A 17,629-nucleotide genomic window follows, 5' to 3' on the forward strand; every position below is an offset into this window, starting at 1 on the left:
GCAAACTTTTAATAAAAACTAGAACATAGACATTTAGTTTTGCCCTAAAGGCACTATTGCCCACATCTCATTTATATTAAGTGATTACTAAAAATTGCATATAATATGCATAAATAAGCAATTTCATACACCATTAATATATCCTTATGCAAAATATTATGATTTTATACATTTATTATTTTAAAATGAGTACTTTTTAGACACTTTGAGATTTTATTACCAGAGATTAAAATGCTTTATTCTTTCTGGATTTACACAAAAATCATAAATATCATTATCAGTTCACATGATCCATAATTTATAATCCGTCTGTACTTTAAACTCTCAAAATTTCTTGTTTATTTGAAGATTGTTATTTAATTAAAGAAAATCTTCATTGTATTCTTTTAGAGACCATATTGGTAAACAGTCTGAAATTTTTCACTATGAAAGAATTTTCCTTGGTTATCATATCATCCACTACATTAAGTAATATTTGGTGTGTTTTTTTTTCCTCAAGCATAGGAAAATATATTTATTTATTCACATAAAGATAGTTATCCTGCATCTCATCTAATTTTCATGTAAGCATAATTCCATTTTTGAGCCAGGGTCTACATTAAATGCACGACTTACAACATCAGAAGAAAACACTCATGCCCAATACTTCTCAGTTCTTAGTGTGAATTAAAAATAATTATGTAGACAGCAAACTACTCTTACTCTTTTTTTTGGAGGGGGTGTTAAGAAACAAAACAGGTAAACATAAGGGAAGGGGAAAAAAAAAGGAAAGCAAAACCGTTAGAGACTCTTATAGAAAACAAACTGAGGGTTGCTGGAGGGGGAGGTGGGCAGGGAATGGGCTAAATGGGTGATGGGCATTAAGGAGGGCTCTTGTGATGAGTGCTAGGTGTTTTATGTAAGTGATGAATCACTAAATTCTACTCCTGAAATCAATATTACACTATATATTAACCAACTAGAATTTAAATAAAAATTTGAAAACAAGATACATTCTGAGTACTTATGTATGATGCAATGTGAAACATAAATCTGTTACTAATAAAAGGGACTGAATGATCATTTTCTCATAAAAAATACTTTTAAATTGGAAAATGCACTTGTTTTGGAAAATGTTACTGATTCTTTCCATCAAACTTGATGTGGCTTCCTTCCTCACTTTGCTCAGTTCTGTTTTCAAATACTTCTATTTCAGTGAGAACTTTTCTCTCCTTTGCACATAAAATATCCTTGTCCCATCACTTAACACTTCCTTAATACACTTCATCTTTAATTCTTAGAAATTTTAATTGTCTCACAATTCCTTCCATACTTATTTGTTCCTAGGAACTTTTTCTCTTACTGATAGGAATGTAAACTCCGTAAAATAAAGACTATGTGCCTAGTCTGCATCTCTCTCCCTACTTAAATGATTAGTTGGCACATAGCAAACAATCAGCTCACATATGTGAATGCATAGATAGTGGAAGTGAATGTAGATGAATGTAAGCACTTTCTCATAAAATTTTAATCCAATGACAGTAGTTTCAGTAATCCTTTGCATTTTAGCATCTTTAGTATAATTTTCCCAGGAGAAATTGACAAGCTGAATGTTAGGCACGTTTAATATGACCTTCAAGAGTAACATCTGATTGGCAATATCTACTATCATTTGGATGTATGAGTATGAATAAAAGGAATGGCGTCTATGCCAGTGAGACCGATTTGGAAATTACTATACTAGAAAGGTTAATTGAAACTAAAGGAGTTGAGGGGCACCTGGGTGGCTCAGTCGGCTAAGCATCTAACTCTTGATTTTAGCTCAGGTCACGATCTGATGGCTTGTGGTATCCAGCCTTATGTCAGACTCTGTGCTGACAACACGGGGATTATTTCTCTCTCTCTCCCTCTCTTTCTGCCCACCCCCTCAAAATAAATAAAAACAAAAAACAAAAGAAACTAGAGGAATTGGTATGACTGCCAGGGAGATTATATAAAATAAGAAGAAAGAATATAGACAATGTTAAAGAACACCAATATGTGTGTTGTTGACAGAAGAGAGGAGAATGAGGGGTTGATTCATCCTGTCCATGGAATTTTCTGCAGGATGGGAGCTCCCCACACTTTCTGCTGCCAGGAGCCAAAAGGTAGCCACCATGCCTTTCTTGTTCCTCTACTATCAAATCCAGAGACTTAAATGCTTCTTCTGCCAATGAGAAGAAATAACGAAGTTGAAAAACTATTAGGGGTTATTATTATGTAAATCAAAGAGGGAGACTTTTTCAGGAAGAAAGGGTGATCAAATATTGTGGAGAAATGGCAAAGTCAGAAAATTGTTTCTTGATTGTTAAAATACTAATTGGTTAAAATTAGGACAGGGGCCATTTTTCGTTTATGTCATTTTTTTCCCAAGTTGGTCCTGTTGGTGTGACTGTATGTTATGTATCTCTTTCATGCATGTTCTCTTTAAATCATTTCTCTTACCAATGAGCTGGCTGATACCGGTTCTGGTGAAAACAAACCCAAAATCCATGATCCTCCTGTGCCCTCCTTTTTATAATAATTTCAGTTATTTTGCCTTTTCTGGGTTTAGACATTTACAGAAATTCTGAAGGGCTAGAGGAAAAGTTACATTAAGTAGAAGGAAGAGTATATCTATTTTGCTAGATTTAATTGTACCTTGAACTTGCTAAATTCTTCCCTCCTTTTATTTCACTTACCAGCCCTCATAAGACTTTCTCCTGTGCAGACACTAAGGTCCACTTTCCTTTTGCCCTGGGAGTACAATCCTGTTCCTAAATTCCAACTGCTTCACTATTGCATACAGTGAGCAGACCAGCCTGTTTCCTTTCCCATTCTCCCTCATTCAATTCTGTTAAACAAAGAGTTTATTTTCATGTTAGGTATTGTCTAATGTTATGTGGGTTTTTTGTTTGTTTGTTTGTTTGTTTAGTTCAAATTCATCTGAATCATGAGAGACATGATGTGGGTCCAACAGAGAAGACTGAGTTCACAGCATACTACCTGGAAACAGTATTAAAATAATTTCAATATTTAAGAAAAATATGAATTTATTTTATAGCAGACTTCTCTCTCCTCATTCTGTAAATGAAAAATGTACTGTCATTTGGCTTCATCATTTTCCTCCCTCTCCTCTTTCCCTCCTCTCCTCACCATGAATCCTTCCCTTTATTATATACACTTGTGCTTATATATTCCTAGGACAAAGAAATCTTTCTAAAATAACAAAAAGAAAATATGTTTGGAGGCAAGCTGCTGTGATAATACCAGTCGAGAGCAAAGGTACTCATGACCATTATAACACCAGTGGAATCCACAAACCCAAAAGACATCAATAATCTTTATTTACAATGTGCACTAATTGCAGAGTATATTTGAAAAGCACAGAGCATGTTAAATTCTGCTTGGGTGTCAGCTAGAATATGAGAGATACTACTGGTCATTTGGAGTAATAGAGGAAGCAGAGGGCATGAGGATACAGAATAACCTGGATACCAGTCCTCAAAATACTCTTTGGGGAATCTCAGTGTTGTTTGTATGACATTTAAGTAAGGCTTGCATTTCCACAGAAAGTGGATCAAAGAGTGAACAAATATCTTTTTTGTCAGCAATTGTTCTTATTGACCTAAGAATGGTATACTCTTAAGCAGCTTTGTTACATCTAAATCAGTTAGAGTGTTGGATGTGTTGGGATAGGGGCCAATTTAATTTAGAGGTAAATACAACCATTTATATAAGCTGCTTACACACACACACAAAGATTTTCTTCATGATATTTATCTTTCTTAAGTTTCATACTTTTATAACATTATTATTTTTTCCACTTGCAGGTATGAGAACCGCTGTTTAGGTTAATAACCTTTTTTTTTCTGTTACCAAAATTACTAAAAAATTCTGTTTTAATAAAATTTTTAAACCAGAAAATATATGTAATATATATACAAATAAACAAATATATCCCAAAATATAAACAAGTAAACAAACGATAGATGTTACCGTAGAGCACAATGAAATAAATCTTAAGAAGTTCCCAAGGGGCGCCTGGGTGGCTCATTTGGTTGAGCATCCGACTTCCGCTCAGATCTCTCAGTTTGTGAGTTCGAGCCCACATTGGACTCTGTGCTGACAGCTCAGAGCCTGGAGCCTGCTTCAGATTGTGTCTCCCCCTCTCTCTGCCCCTCCCATGCTCATGCTCTGTTTTTGTCTGTCTCTCAATAATAAATAAACGTTAAAAAAAAAAAGTAAAAAAAAAAGTAAAAAAGAAAGAAAGAAAGAAAGAAAGAAAGAAAGAAAGAAAGAAAGAAAGAAAGAAAGAAAGAAAGAAAGAAAGAAGTTCCCAGAAAGCAGGCGCCAGGATGACTCAGTCCCCTCAGGTCAGGATCTCACAACTTGACTTGGTTCCTGCATTTGAGCCACATTGGGCTGTGCGCTGTTAGTGCAGAGCCTGCTTCAGATCCTCAGTCCTTCCCTCTCTCCCCTGCTCATGCTCTCTGTCTCTCAAAAATAAATAAAACATTTAAAAAAGAAGTCTCCCTGCACCAAAAAAAAAAAAAAATCCCAGAAAGCATGTGACATACAGTGCACATTGAGATCAGTAAAGGGCATGTTGTTGCATAGTTGGCACTGTCTTTTTTTTTTTTTTTAAGTTTATTTATTTTGAGCGAGTCAGAGAAAGCATGAGTTGCGGAGGGTGAGAGAGAGAGAGCAAGAGAGAAAATCCCAAGCAGGCCCCTTTCTGTCAGTGCAGAGCCCAACATGGGGCTTGAACCCATGAACTATGAGATCATGACCTGAGCCAAAACCAAGAGTCCCCCGTTTAACTGACGGAGCCATCCAGGCACCCGCATAGTTCACAATGTCTAAACAAGCTATCATGCTCACAGTAGTCCTAAGAGTTAACTCTGAATGTTGAACCAAAATAAAACATATTCTCCTCACAAACGTTGTGGCATATATGTATATTTTTCATTGATATTGTTTGATATTTTTTGATAGTGACTGAGCCATCCAGGCACCCCAATAGAGACATATTTAACAAGACATTTGTAGACTCTGAATATGTGCATAATGGAGGAAGTGGGTGTTATACTAGAATGTATAGAAAGGGCACCTAACATAATTTGGAGGCTTGGGAATTTATTCCCAGTATATATAATATCTACCTTGATCATGAAATGTACATCATAGTTTGTCGGGTGATTACTGAACGAAGTTCGGGAGGACCAAATCTGATATGAAAAAAGTGGAAGCAAGAGAGCAGATTAAGGTCAGGCAATTTAAAAAATGTTGTCATGGCCAATGAAATGAGACAATAATGTCCCTTCTGGAAGCACAGGAGGGACCACATGTATTTTAAAGCATAATACAGAAAAAAATACTCATTAGAACAATAGAATTTCAAGACATAAGAATCATGAACTGTTGAGAATTTTAGATAGTTATATCTAATTTTCATAGCATATTCATGCATTCAGAATGTTTCATGTCAGTGTAACAAACTCCATTCTTATTATAAAAAGGATTTTCAATGTCAAAGAACGTTCTCCTGATGAAGTTGATAAAGGTGAGCAAAAGTTTTGCAGGTAATCGAAACCTACTTTTATAAAAAAAGTCAATGTATAGTCATAATCTGTAGTCTTTATTCATTAGCTATACTTTTTATATAGCAACATTTTCACAGATTATAAATTAACTGTACACATTGAATTAAGTTCTTTGCAGAAATGAGGTACACTTTTTTTTTTAATGAGTCATGAAGATATTTTCAGGTCACTTGTAGATGTGTGGTTTGTTTTTGGTTTGCAATTGGGATGACAAAGCTAAGATTTTGATTTTAAATGTTTTAGAAACTACTCATTTTATATTTTTATATTTTTATAATCTTCCAAATTTTCTTATTATAAATGGTGAACTGGACAAGTGTTTTAAGTCTGCTTTTGCTAATCCTACCAAAATGATACATTAATCTTGCAAAGGCTTTTATCGCAAGGAGATGAAAGCATTAAAAAACTGAGGTTGAGGAAAAAAAAATGTTGAACCCAATGAGAGAGTGAGAGTCCTGAAAATCAACTATTTTTCCCCTCAGGAACTTTTAGTGGTTCCATGATTATAAGAACCAAATACCTTGAAAGGGGAGTGTTAAAATAGCCTCGAACCAATGGATTGTTGAAATCTTTTGAAGAAGCCCCTAGATTCTCTAGGCATCTTACATTGCTCAGGGAAAAGACTGGATGTTTCTTTTCTGGAGAAGCTGAAAACATGGGAGTTGTGGACTACATTCATATATATTGCAGTATTGTGTTTGCTTTTTGTCATTCAATTTTGTTTATTGGGTTGAGGGTGTTTTTTTTTTAAGTTGGGGAGTCTGACTTGATCTTTTTCTTTATAGTTTTTGAGTCATCATCATGGGTAAAATATTATTTATCCATTTATCTATCAAAATACACAGGTTGTTTCTAAATCGTGCATATTATAAATAATGCGCAATGAACATGAGGGTACAGATTTCTCTTAGAGGTAGCAATTTAATTTCCTTTGAACATATACCCAGAAATTAGATTCCTGGATCATATGCTAATCCATCTTTAAATTTTTGAAGAACTTCCCACTGTTTTTCATAGTGCCTGTACCAATTTACATTTGCACTAACAGTGTACAAGAGTTTCCCTTTCTCTATACCCTTGTCAACATTTGTTATCTCTTGTATTTTACATAATAGCCATCTAATAGACATAAGTTGTTGGTTTATTATTGTTTTGATTTGCACTACCTTGATGATTAGTGAAATTGAGTATCTTTTCATATACCTATATGTTGGCCATTTTATATGCCTTCTTTGGAAAATGTGTATTGAGGCCCTTTGCCCATTAAAATCAGCAACTATTTATTGTATTTTTTTTTTTTTTTTAGAGAGAGAGAGAGCATGAGTGACAGGGAGGGGCAGAGAGAGAGAGAGAGAGAGAGAGAGAGAGAGAGATTGAGAATCTTAAGCAGGCTCCATGCTCAGCACTGATGTGGGACTCAGTCCCACAACCCTGGGGTCATGACCTAAGCTGAAATCAAGAGTTGGAAACTCAACCAACTGAGCCACCCAGGCACCTCTAATTTTTGTATTTTGACATTGTATCCTGCAACTTTACTGAATTCATTATTCATCACTATTAGTTCTAAATTTTTGATGGAGTCCTTAGCTTTCTATATACAAGATCATGTCTTCTTTCCAAAAAGACAATTTAACTAATTCCTTTCTGATTTCAGTGACTTTTATTTATTTTTCTTGCCTAATTGCTCTGGCTTGAACTTACAGTATTATGTTGAAGTGATGAGAGTGAGTACACTTGTTCCTGATCTTGGAGGAAAAGCTTTTAGCTTTTCACCATTGAGTATGATGTCAGCTTGGGTTTGTCAAATACGGAATTTTTTATTGACATTAAGAAAAAATATTTCATAGTTGCCCCATATATGGTGCCACTGGTGGCTTATTATATGTAAAGAAAAGAATGAAAATAAAAGAAAGCCTCACAGTAAGTCTCATCTTCATGAAAATTCAGAGGACTGAGGAAGAGAAGATAGTAAAACTTGGGGAGAAAAAACAACTTCTAATATCAAAATTACCACAGAATTCTCTATGGTAACTCTGGAATCTAGAAGGAAATATTTAACACAATTGTAATGGAGGAGGGTGAGGAAACATAAATAGACATAGGTTTCTATATAGCATTTGAACGGGTAGAGTGACAACACCAGTAGACTGTGTTTATTAGTGTATCTGTTTGTATAGATTTTAAGTGGTTGTTCTATTATTATTGGCTAGTATTATTGGCTAGTAATTAAATTAGTAATTAAATTAAAAGAAAATTAAAGTTGAAGGAAGTTTAGGTAGTCCAAAATAAGGTAGGTAAAAGAAAACAGAGAAACAAAAACTAGAACACACAGCAAAACAAGCCGACTTAAATTCTAAAGTATTAATAATTACATGAAATGTAATTTTATTAAATACCAATGAAAAGAAAAAGATTGGCAGAGTGAATTTGAATACATACTCCAAGTATCCACAAAATGAACTCAACTTCAAATAAAACAATATAATCGAATTGAAACTAAAATGATGGAAAAAAACGTATAACATGCAAATAAAATTTTAAAAAAAGCTTGAAAGGTCTTCAAATAAAGTAGTCTTCAGAGCAAATAAAATTACCAGAGACGTTAAGGGATATAATATTATGATGAAAGGGACAACCCTTCAAGAAGACATAGCTGTTCTATATATGTATCAAGCATTCAAGCTGCAAAATACAAAGCAGTTTTATGTGGATTCAGCTGCTGGTTGTATGCTATTTAATATAGACAATCAAAAATTTATAATATAATTATTGATTGTATCCAAATATTCAAATATTTATATAATTTTCCTCATGCATTAACTATGTGGTAGTGTTGTTTTCTTCTTGGTGCTTGATTTTTTTAAAAAATAAAAGCAAAGCAACATTTTCAAAGATCTCTGGTGTTAAGCTGTCACCTGATTTACAGTAGTTGCAGAATTCCTGGACAGTTAGAAAGCTTTTTCAGTAAAGGTACCAACTTCAGAAAATGATGTGAAATAAGTGCTTTTAAGAGCTAAAAGCAGCGGCCACATGGAACAAAAGAATGAATGGTGAGGGTTCTGTATGATGTTCATATTGAAGTTCTATTCTTTTATAGTTCAACAGATCAAATGTGATGAGCCACTTGTTACTAAATAAAAGGACATGGGGCTTTCACTTTCACAAAGCCAAAGAATCCAATTGGTCTTTCTTTTATAAGTACTAAGAGGGATTAAATATTTGGATTGAAAAAAAAAAGAAAAAGAAAAAAGAAAAAAGCGACATCCTAACTTCTGCCACCAGCTATGGGTTGTGAGTTACTAATGCCCTACATAAAATAAAAGGCACCTAAAGGTGCTGTAGTATTGTAATTTCCCATTTTGTCACCAAGAGATGAAGTTCTCTTAGATAAAATATGAATAAGGACACCTGATTTTTTCCACTATCTTCTGATTCTGAATTTGTCAACTGAATAAAGCATACTACAGTTTCCATTATTATCTCTGTGAGACTAAATTTCCTTAACTGTAATAGTTTATTCTTCTAAGTTCATGTTTTCAAATCTTAGAATTAATAGTCTATATATTATCCTTTATAAAATATGTAATAAATATTACCAAATATCTTTGTAAAATATCCATGTTTTTGCCCTCTTTCTCTATTCCTCAGTTCAGCATCCTCTCTGACCTCCTTGCTGATTCTTGAACACACCTTATAACCTGACAAACAAGTAAATATCACTCTACTTCCAATACTCTATAATTGTAACTTTCTCCTCTTCCCAGTATTCCTGAACTCACTTTCTTTGCATCTTGTCCTACAAGACACTTACTATCTTCAATATAAATTTTTATAATATTTTTTTTTATTTTTTAGTGTTTTATTATTTATTTTTGAGAAAGAGAGACAGAGTATGGGTGGGAGAGGGGCAGAGAGAGAGGGAGACAGAGTCCAAACAGACTCCAGGCTCTGAGCCAGCACAGAGCCTGACACGGGGCTTGAACTCACAAGCTGTGAGAGCATGACCTTAGTCAAAGTCAGATGCTTAACCGACTGAGCCACCCACGTGCCCCATTTTCAATATAGAATATTTTATTTATTACGTCCATTTTGCTTATTGCATATTTCCCACTAATGGAAGGTAAGTTACTTGAAGGCAGGGGTGTTCATCTATCTTGATCACAGATACAGATCTAAGTCTCCTCTACAGTTCCTGGCATATGATGGGTACTCATAAAATACATTTGAATGAATGATGTTGTAAAATATAATACACTCATTTGAATGGATTATAGGAAAATGTTTCACTTAGAGTCCTGCTTCGTATTTTGCATAACCTGCATCTGTCATGTCTTCTGTAAACAATAATGTGTTTAGTGTCTTCTCCTCTTACTTGACTTAATATTTTTGTTACTTATCTTCCCATAAACTGCAAAAGAACAAATGACTAACGTAGCTTTCTTAAATATAAATAATAATATATATGGCCAAGTCACATACAGTCTCTATCACAACTTCAAGAGCTGTTTAAAATGATAGAGCTATACTGTATATTTCAAGATCATTTCCAGATCTAAGGTTTGGGATCATTTATATATACATTTATATGTAATGCAAGTATTATAAATCTATGATATATAATTACAGCATGTAAATAAATATATATTTATAATTTTGATTAAAATACTTACTAAAATATCTTTATAAGAGAACTATTTCATCTATAGCACCGTACTGGGTATCTATTTGAGATGAAATGTTTAAGTATGCTTCCATTCATAAACTCAGCATACATGTATTGAGTATCTACTAAGTGCTGAGCATTTGACTATGGTACAGAAGCACACAAGACAGGCAAGACTGCTATCCTCATGAAACTCTTATTTGGAGGGATTAAAATAAACATATTTGGAAATAAAATAAAAATAAATGGAAATTTCATTATAATAATATAAAATTCAGATACAAGAATCTTTTTTTTCCCAAAGGAGAAATGGCTAAAACTAATGTTTCTAAGGAGACATGCTATTAGTAGATGGATTTTTGAAGGATAATGTAATATATATGTACATTTTATTAGAATAAAATGACAATATTTTTGCTTCTTTACAGATAGTGTTGTGGTTATTTAATCACTTTAAAATTTCTTTTTGAGATTGCAATATTGTGCTGCCTGCTGTCCAATGCCTAAAAGAAATTGCTTCATATATTTTGTTCAGTTTCATTTTTGATTATACATCGAGGGTTATTGAAATACCAATTATTCCATCATAGCCAGAAGAAGAGGTATCTACTTTTTCATAAAATAAAATTTTATGTGATATTGTTTTGTAGAAAAAAGTGTACAATTTTTGAAAAATGTTTCAAAACTACCAAGTAGACATGAAGAAGCCATGTTATTCTGACAAGTAAAGCCACATGAAGTACATATAGTTTCATAGAAAGGTGACCTGAGGCAGGACAGATCCAGTAAGAGACCATATGAGAAGCAGTTGAAGTTATATAAACAAGCAATGATTAGGATGTCAAAAGGGCAGTAGTTGTAGGAATGAAAAGTAATAGCATGTTCAATATTGTAATATAAAAATGTAATATAATTTGTCATTTCCAGTATATTTCAGCATTTGCGATATACAAAACTACAGTGATTTGGAAATGCCTGGAGCAGGACTGTGTTGTCATAAGACTATTTATATTAACACAGAGCATGGAATTTTAAACCCAACTAATAACCGTGACAGTTCTAAAGTCCCTTAGGGTTCCCAAATTGTTAAAAATGTTTCCTCAGTCCTTATGCTATTCCATGAGTCTATATATTGCAATTTCTCTTTATAGGCTAATTAGAGAAGTAAGATTTACAAAGGACCAGAGGTCAAATCAATGTGGTAGAACACTATAATTTGTTTCACTGGGTCATATTGGTGAGTTGTGATCAAGAGTGAAAAAATTATGGTTGAAACTATTTTTGGTGACAGATTAACACTCAGAGGATTATAACTTTAGATAAGCCACTCTGCTAAAGTAAGCAAGTGAGCAGGTCTTTGACCAGTACATAATTAATGTTATAGGCTACAGGTATTGACAAATGAAGATATGAGCCCACTAGTTTCTGAGAAATTACAGATCCAGGGCTCATGACTTTTACTCCAGATACTATCACAATGCCCAATTCATAGTTTGAATGCAGTACATTGTTGCTCACTATCAAATGAATGCTCTTTCTCTTCTAAAAAACAAAACAAAACAAAAACAAAAAGACAAAAAGATCTAATGAGAGATGCGAATCACATTGTTAGGAAATGTTCACATTTTCCTAATAGCTGTTCTCCTCACTGGATATTCATGTAACAAGTACTAGGTCAATTGGATTATATTTGGGATTACTCAAACTTCTTTGTGTGACCTGGTGATAGCCATTCTTAGTTAAAATGATGATAAGGTTGTGTGTTTCTTGGAATGAAAAGGTCCCTTCTTTGGAATAGCTATTAAGCCTGGCAGTACAAGATCAGTGAATTCATGGTCATGAGCCCATTCCTGCATATCTTTTTTCTGTAAAGTAGGTCCCCTGTGCAATTGAAGTATTATCTGATGCCAATAGGTCAAATAAATCTTTGGATACACTGAGGCTGTGCATATATATATGTATATATATGTATATACATATACATGTGTGTATATATATGTATATATGTATATACATGTATATATGTATATATATGTATGTATATATATGTGTGTGTGTGTGTATATATATATATGTGTGTGTGTGTGTGTGTGTGTGTGTGTATGTATGTGTATATATATGTATATATCCAGATACATACCTAATCTTTGAGAATAAACCAGTGGTCATTTATCATCAAGCTGCTGTTGGTTTCCTCAGGAGATGATGCCATAGCCTGCGACTGTTTCTCTTCCTAGCAGATTGAACACTGGCTTAGCTATAGTGAGACTAGCAGTGGTAATACGAAAGCATGAGCCAATGCTGTTGGACGCTGGCATTGCCTTCATGGCTGCCACCATGGCAACTTCCTTCATGTGCCTGCTATGCCAGGCTGGCAGTTGCCAATTACAAAGGCTTTCAAAAGCCCCTTTGCTGGGTCATTTTGGCTTTTTAGTGGATTGGTCCTTTTTCAGAGGTGGACACATTCTGGTTGAACATAATATGTGACACATTTTTACATCATTTGCCTATGTATAAGACCTCTTTTTTTTTTCTCAATATTGCAATATTTTATCGATCCAGGATCCTGAATAACTTCTCTAACATTTTCTATTGTCTGTGACTCTATTTTTATTCTCTCCTGAGGCCACTACTCTGTCCATGTAGAGTGGATGACCATGTTCACAGTCTGAAGTTATGCCCACTGAGAAGATTTTCCTTTGTCACTACTTTTCAAGGCTAACCATTATAGTAGTATAATTCAATTGTTATTGATTTTGACTTGCACCCTCATACTGAGACAAACCATCAATAAACCAAATAAGGATTTCTTATCCTTTTTTGTCTAATCGTAAGAGAGCCCCATAGACACAAGATGAAGAAAGGACACTGGTGCCACAATGGTGGGGATCATGGGCGTGTAGGCTTCCTGCACATGTGTCTGACTTGTGTACTCTACCACTCATTGTAATGCATTACACATATAACACTTCACTCATTATTAGTGTTTCATTGATGTTTATGTACTATGCAGATAGTTCATATCTCTTCTGACTAACTGATGGCTAAGATGGAAGAGCTAACAGAGCACTGGAACAAAACTGCAAGTTTCATTTATTCCATGTGGATGTGAACTGGTTTTATTTATATTTTCTTAGAGGGAGAGAAAAGAGTAAATTTTTCAGATCAGCCACACATCCTATGACTGAGGCTATATCAAATTTTAGCAAAGGTATTTGAGGTTTGGACTACAGTTAGGTTGAACTTGCAGTAGTATACAGACATCATCCAGTACCCATCCAGCACCAGTCAGACTGGTGAATCAAAGGACCACTATCCTTGCCCCTTGTAAATTATTGAGGGTAACAATTGTGTTTTCTAAGCCACATGGGATGCAACATAAAATTTTTGAATTACTTTCTTATCCAGGAAAGAGTAGTTTCTGAAGACTTGCCCTAAAATTTCCTTCCAAGATAATTCTTCGGACTTAAGAAACGTAGTGATAAAATGGCAACCATATCCTCAATATAAGGTCTGTAGCCAGCCCCTTGGCCAGGATCTATTTATTACCTCCCCTCCCCACATATTTACCAAATATACTCCATATATAATAGAGAAGGGGCACAATGACATGATAATGCTTTAGGTCTCCAGGTGCTGGTGTCAACACAGACCCTATTTCTAACATACCTCAACCTGTTTGGCAATCTACTCCCCAGTCCACAGTTACCAGAGGAAATGACTAAGGGATTCTTTAGTGAAGGACTAGTGTATCCATTTTGTGTGTAATAGATAAGGTTTTGCACAGTCCTTTCTCCTGCATAACTATCTCTTCCAGCAATGGTTTCAATATCTGATAACTGGCTTAACACTTGAATCTTGGCAAGGGGTCATGACTCTTAAAAGGACTAAATGTTTTCAGCCACCTGAGCTCCCATCCTTGATTTCTTCTGTTAGCACAAATTGAATAGTAACTTGTTGGCTGCCCACCTGTCTTTTTCCTGAGGAGGTTGTGTTCCATAGCATATGGTTGTGAACTGCATTCATTATCCTTTTCATGCTACATCCTCTTGGCTATTACTTAAACCTTGTCAGTCATTATTATGATTGGTTGTGATCACTTCTCTTCTGGGGGTGAAACACTTAAGCCTGGCCTCTATTTTCTTGCTATTAGTGAGACAAGTTCTTTTTTCCTTTTCTCTTTTCTTTTCCTTTTCTTTTCTTTTCTGACATACATAGATGTTATATACATATAAATGTTTCTTTATTGAAGCAAGATTCCTGACCAGTATAGAGTGATGCATTTATTAAACAGAAACCAGTGCAGAAACTACTACATACCACCTGTCTAGACAGGTTTTGGTTACATTGTACCTATTGATGGAATAGTCCCACTAGTAAAGTTTTATATGTCAAAAAGCTTTGAATTTGAGCAAGGTGTCCATTAATTCACCTCTGAAAAAGTTAAGTGGCATTTAATTTTGGCTAATATATTTTATAGCATTAAAAAGCTTATGCTTAGCTTAAGCTAAGTTTCTCAAAATGTTATTCTATGCACAATAGCCCTTAGCAGACAGAGTCTGTCATTGCATCCAAATTCACACAGATGAGTCTCATTTGAGAAATATATGCTAAATAGCTGGTACTTCGAGACAAAAATACTTATAACTTGAGTTTCTTATAGTCAACACAGACTTCTTCCTCTGAGTGTCTGTCTTGGCCACATTTCAGAGTGAAAGTGAAGACATACCAGCAGTGTCCCTGTGTAACTTGGAATTAAATCACCAGATCTGTCTGATGGTGAAGGTGGCACTATTACCAGGTAAATAAAGGCCCATTTAAAAAAAGCCAATTTGATGGGGCACCTGGGTGACTCAGTTGGTTAAGTGTCTGACTTTGACTTAGGTCATGATCTCACTGTTTGTGGGTTTGAGCTCCGCATCAGGCTCTGTGCTGACAGCTCACAGTCTGAAGCTTGCTTTGGACTCTGTCTCCCTCTCCACCTCCCCCAACATGCTCTGTCTCTGTCGCTGTCTCTCTCTCTTTCTCTCTAAATAAATAAATAAAAAATTTTAAAGCCAATTCAAGATACAAATCAAGGATGGATACACTACATTCAGAACTGAACTTTGATGGATCTGGTATCCTAACTAATGTGGTAAGTTTTAGAAACTGATGGCAAATTTTACCCATGATGTTCTCAAGCTGAGAAGACATTAATCCATTGATTCAAATCCCTTACTGCATCCACATAGCTCTGAGGTCATCCTGCAAGTTGGGAATCAAAAACTACAGAGTTAGGGTAACAAAGTTTGACAATATGTTATACAAGTCAAATTTGCAAAGACATATTAAGTATATCTGTTCTGAGAGGAAAGCATCAAATTCTTTGTGTACATTTTGGTAGTTTTATTGTAACAAAGACCTGGTACACTTCCAACGTTTAAAACTGAGCATCATCTTTCCTATCTAGTGAAACAAACAAAAAAAATTAAAAATAAATAGGAACAAAATTACGGTAGAGTATGTCTATTTCAAATAAGATTCTACAGATTCTACTGATTTGTCAATTGGGTGGCAAGGTTCATGTCATCATTAAGAGAGAATTTGATTTCAAAATTGTCATTTTAAACTGCAAGGATGTCAAACATCATAATTTAACATGCCAAAGAAGAAACCATGTTTTAAAAATGCCCACTTAAACCACCCAAATATCTCAAACCCACCGTTTGCTGACCTTCTGTAACCCCAGTTCTTAAGTTTTTTCTTTCTTTCTTTCTTTCTTTCTTTCTTTCTTTCTTTCTTTCTTTCTTTCTTTCTTTCTTTCTTTCTTCCTTCCTTCCTTCCTTCCTTCCTTCCTTCCTTCCTTCCTTCCTTTCTTTTTTTGTAACCAAGGGAAAGAAGACAAATACACGTTGGTAAATGATAACTGTCCATTTTCACATAGAGAGGCAGTGTGATTTCTGAGCCCAATACACAGAGGAAAGAGAAAAACAGAGTTCTATGCACTACTGTACAGGAGCCTCGTATCCTCCAGATTCCAGCAGAAATAAGGAAGCAGAGGGATTTCTTTTTTCCCATAGAGCAGGGTGGTGTAAATTCCATAGTTTTTAATTGAGACAGGAAGAGATAAAAACGAATTTGGAACAGGAAGGGGTAGAGATTCTATTCCCACTCTATTCTGCTCAAGGTATACCCCACCCCTAAATAAGTAGAGAACCATGATAAAATGGAAAGAAAGGAGACCTCAAAAATAGAGTCACAAGGCACAAGAGGAAGAAGGAATGAAAGAAACAAAAACAATTGTGACTCATTTCTCTCATCATTCATATCAGAAACTGTATCGTAATGGATTTGGCCAAGTAACTCTTTGATGACCTCTCCTAACTCATTTGCACCTGCATCAGAATGGTCAGTAAACCAGGGTAAGAAAGGCTCTGGTTCCTCATGCTGCCTCTTCCTGCTGGCTTTATTTTGTGTTTGACTTGAAAATTTTGGCCAGATCCTTTCCAGATTTCCATTTGATTTCAGCGGACTTTGAACATGGATTACTACTTTCATTCATATGAAATTCTTTGGAGAGAACTTTATTTTGGAAGTAAGGGTTTTCATCAAAACAAAAATCTATTCTGTAACCTGATTTAATATCTCTAAATTCTGTCACTTCTACTCTTGTATAAAAGTGCCTCTCCAAGCAGGCAGACAACATCCAGCTTGTGGATGTTGACAAATGCGATTCCCCCCAAATGTGGGATTATGGTGCTTAATTCCAGCCTCTTCTGGGGAAAAAGAAAAGAAAGGAAAAGAAAAGAAAAAAGAAAAGAAAAAAGATTGTCAGAGGTTTTTTATATTTTTGTTCTACTTTCAAAATCTCCTTACTGGCTTGTTCATTAAATCTTTTTCATTTGTATTTCATCAGTATGTTCACTTGCTTTTTACTGTTCTTTTTCTGAGGTCTTTATTCCAGTGTGGCTGGAGCAGAGCTCCTTTTTAGCGACCCTGATGGCGGTGCCTACGTGGTGCTGTTCTTCATGGGGGTTGAGAGAAGTGCAGCAGGGAGGGGACAAGAAGGGAAGGTGAAAAGGGCGGCAGCTTCCCTGAGCCACACTGCAGCGCGTGAGACTCGGCCCCGCCTCCTCCCAGGCGCTGGCTGCGCGCGCAACCCTCCCAGCCTGCCCTGCGGCGCAGGGAGGAGCACCGCCTGCCGCTAGCCTGGTTCCTGCTTTTGGAGGTTTGGCGACAAAGTGACAGCTGGCCGGTTTGGCTCCTCCCCTCACTCCTGGCGCTCTGGCTCTCCCTGTTTTTCCTCTCCTAGGAACCACCTCCTCCTCACGGCAGCAGCGAGGGGTCCTGTGTTATCTTAAAGTAGGTGTTATTTCTCTTA

At 35.4% G+C, this 17,629-nt stretch overlaps 1 pseudogene; it reads right to left on the reverse strand.

Moving 5' to 3' along the window:
* Nucleotides 1–5,451: 5,451 nt before the first annotated feature.
* LOC106970593 (protein SET-like) lies at nt 5,452–17,288 on the reverse strand (annotated as a pseudogene).
* Nucleotides 17,289–17,629: the final 341 nt, after the last annotated feature.

Source organism: Acinonyx jubatus, chromosome A1, assembly GCF_027475565.1.
Source record: "Acinonyx jubatus isolate Ajub_Pintada_27869175 chromosome A1, VMU_Ajub_asm_v1.0, whole genome shotgun sequence".
NCBI lineage: Eukaryota > Metazoa > Chordata > Mammalia > Carnivora > Felidae > Acinonyx > Acinonyx jubatus.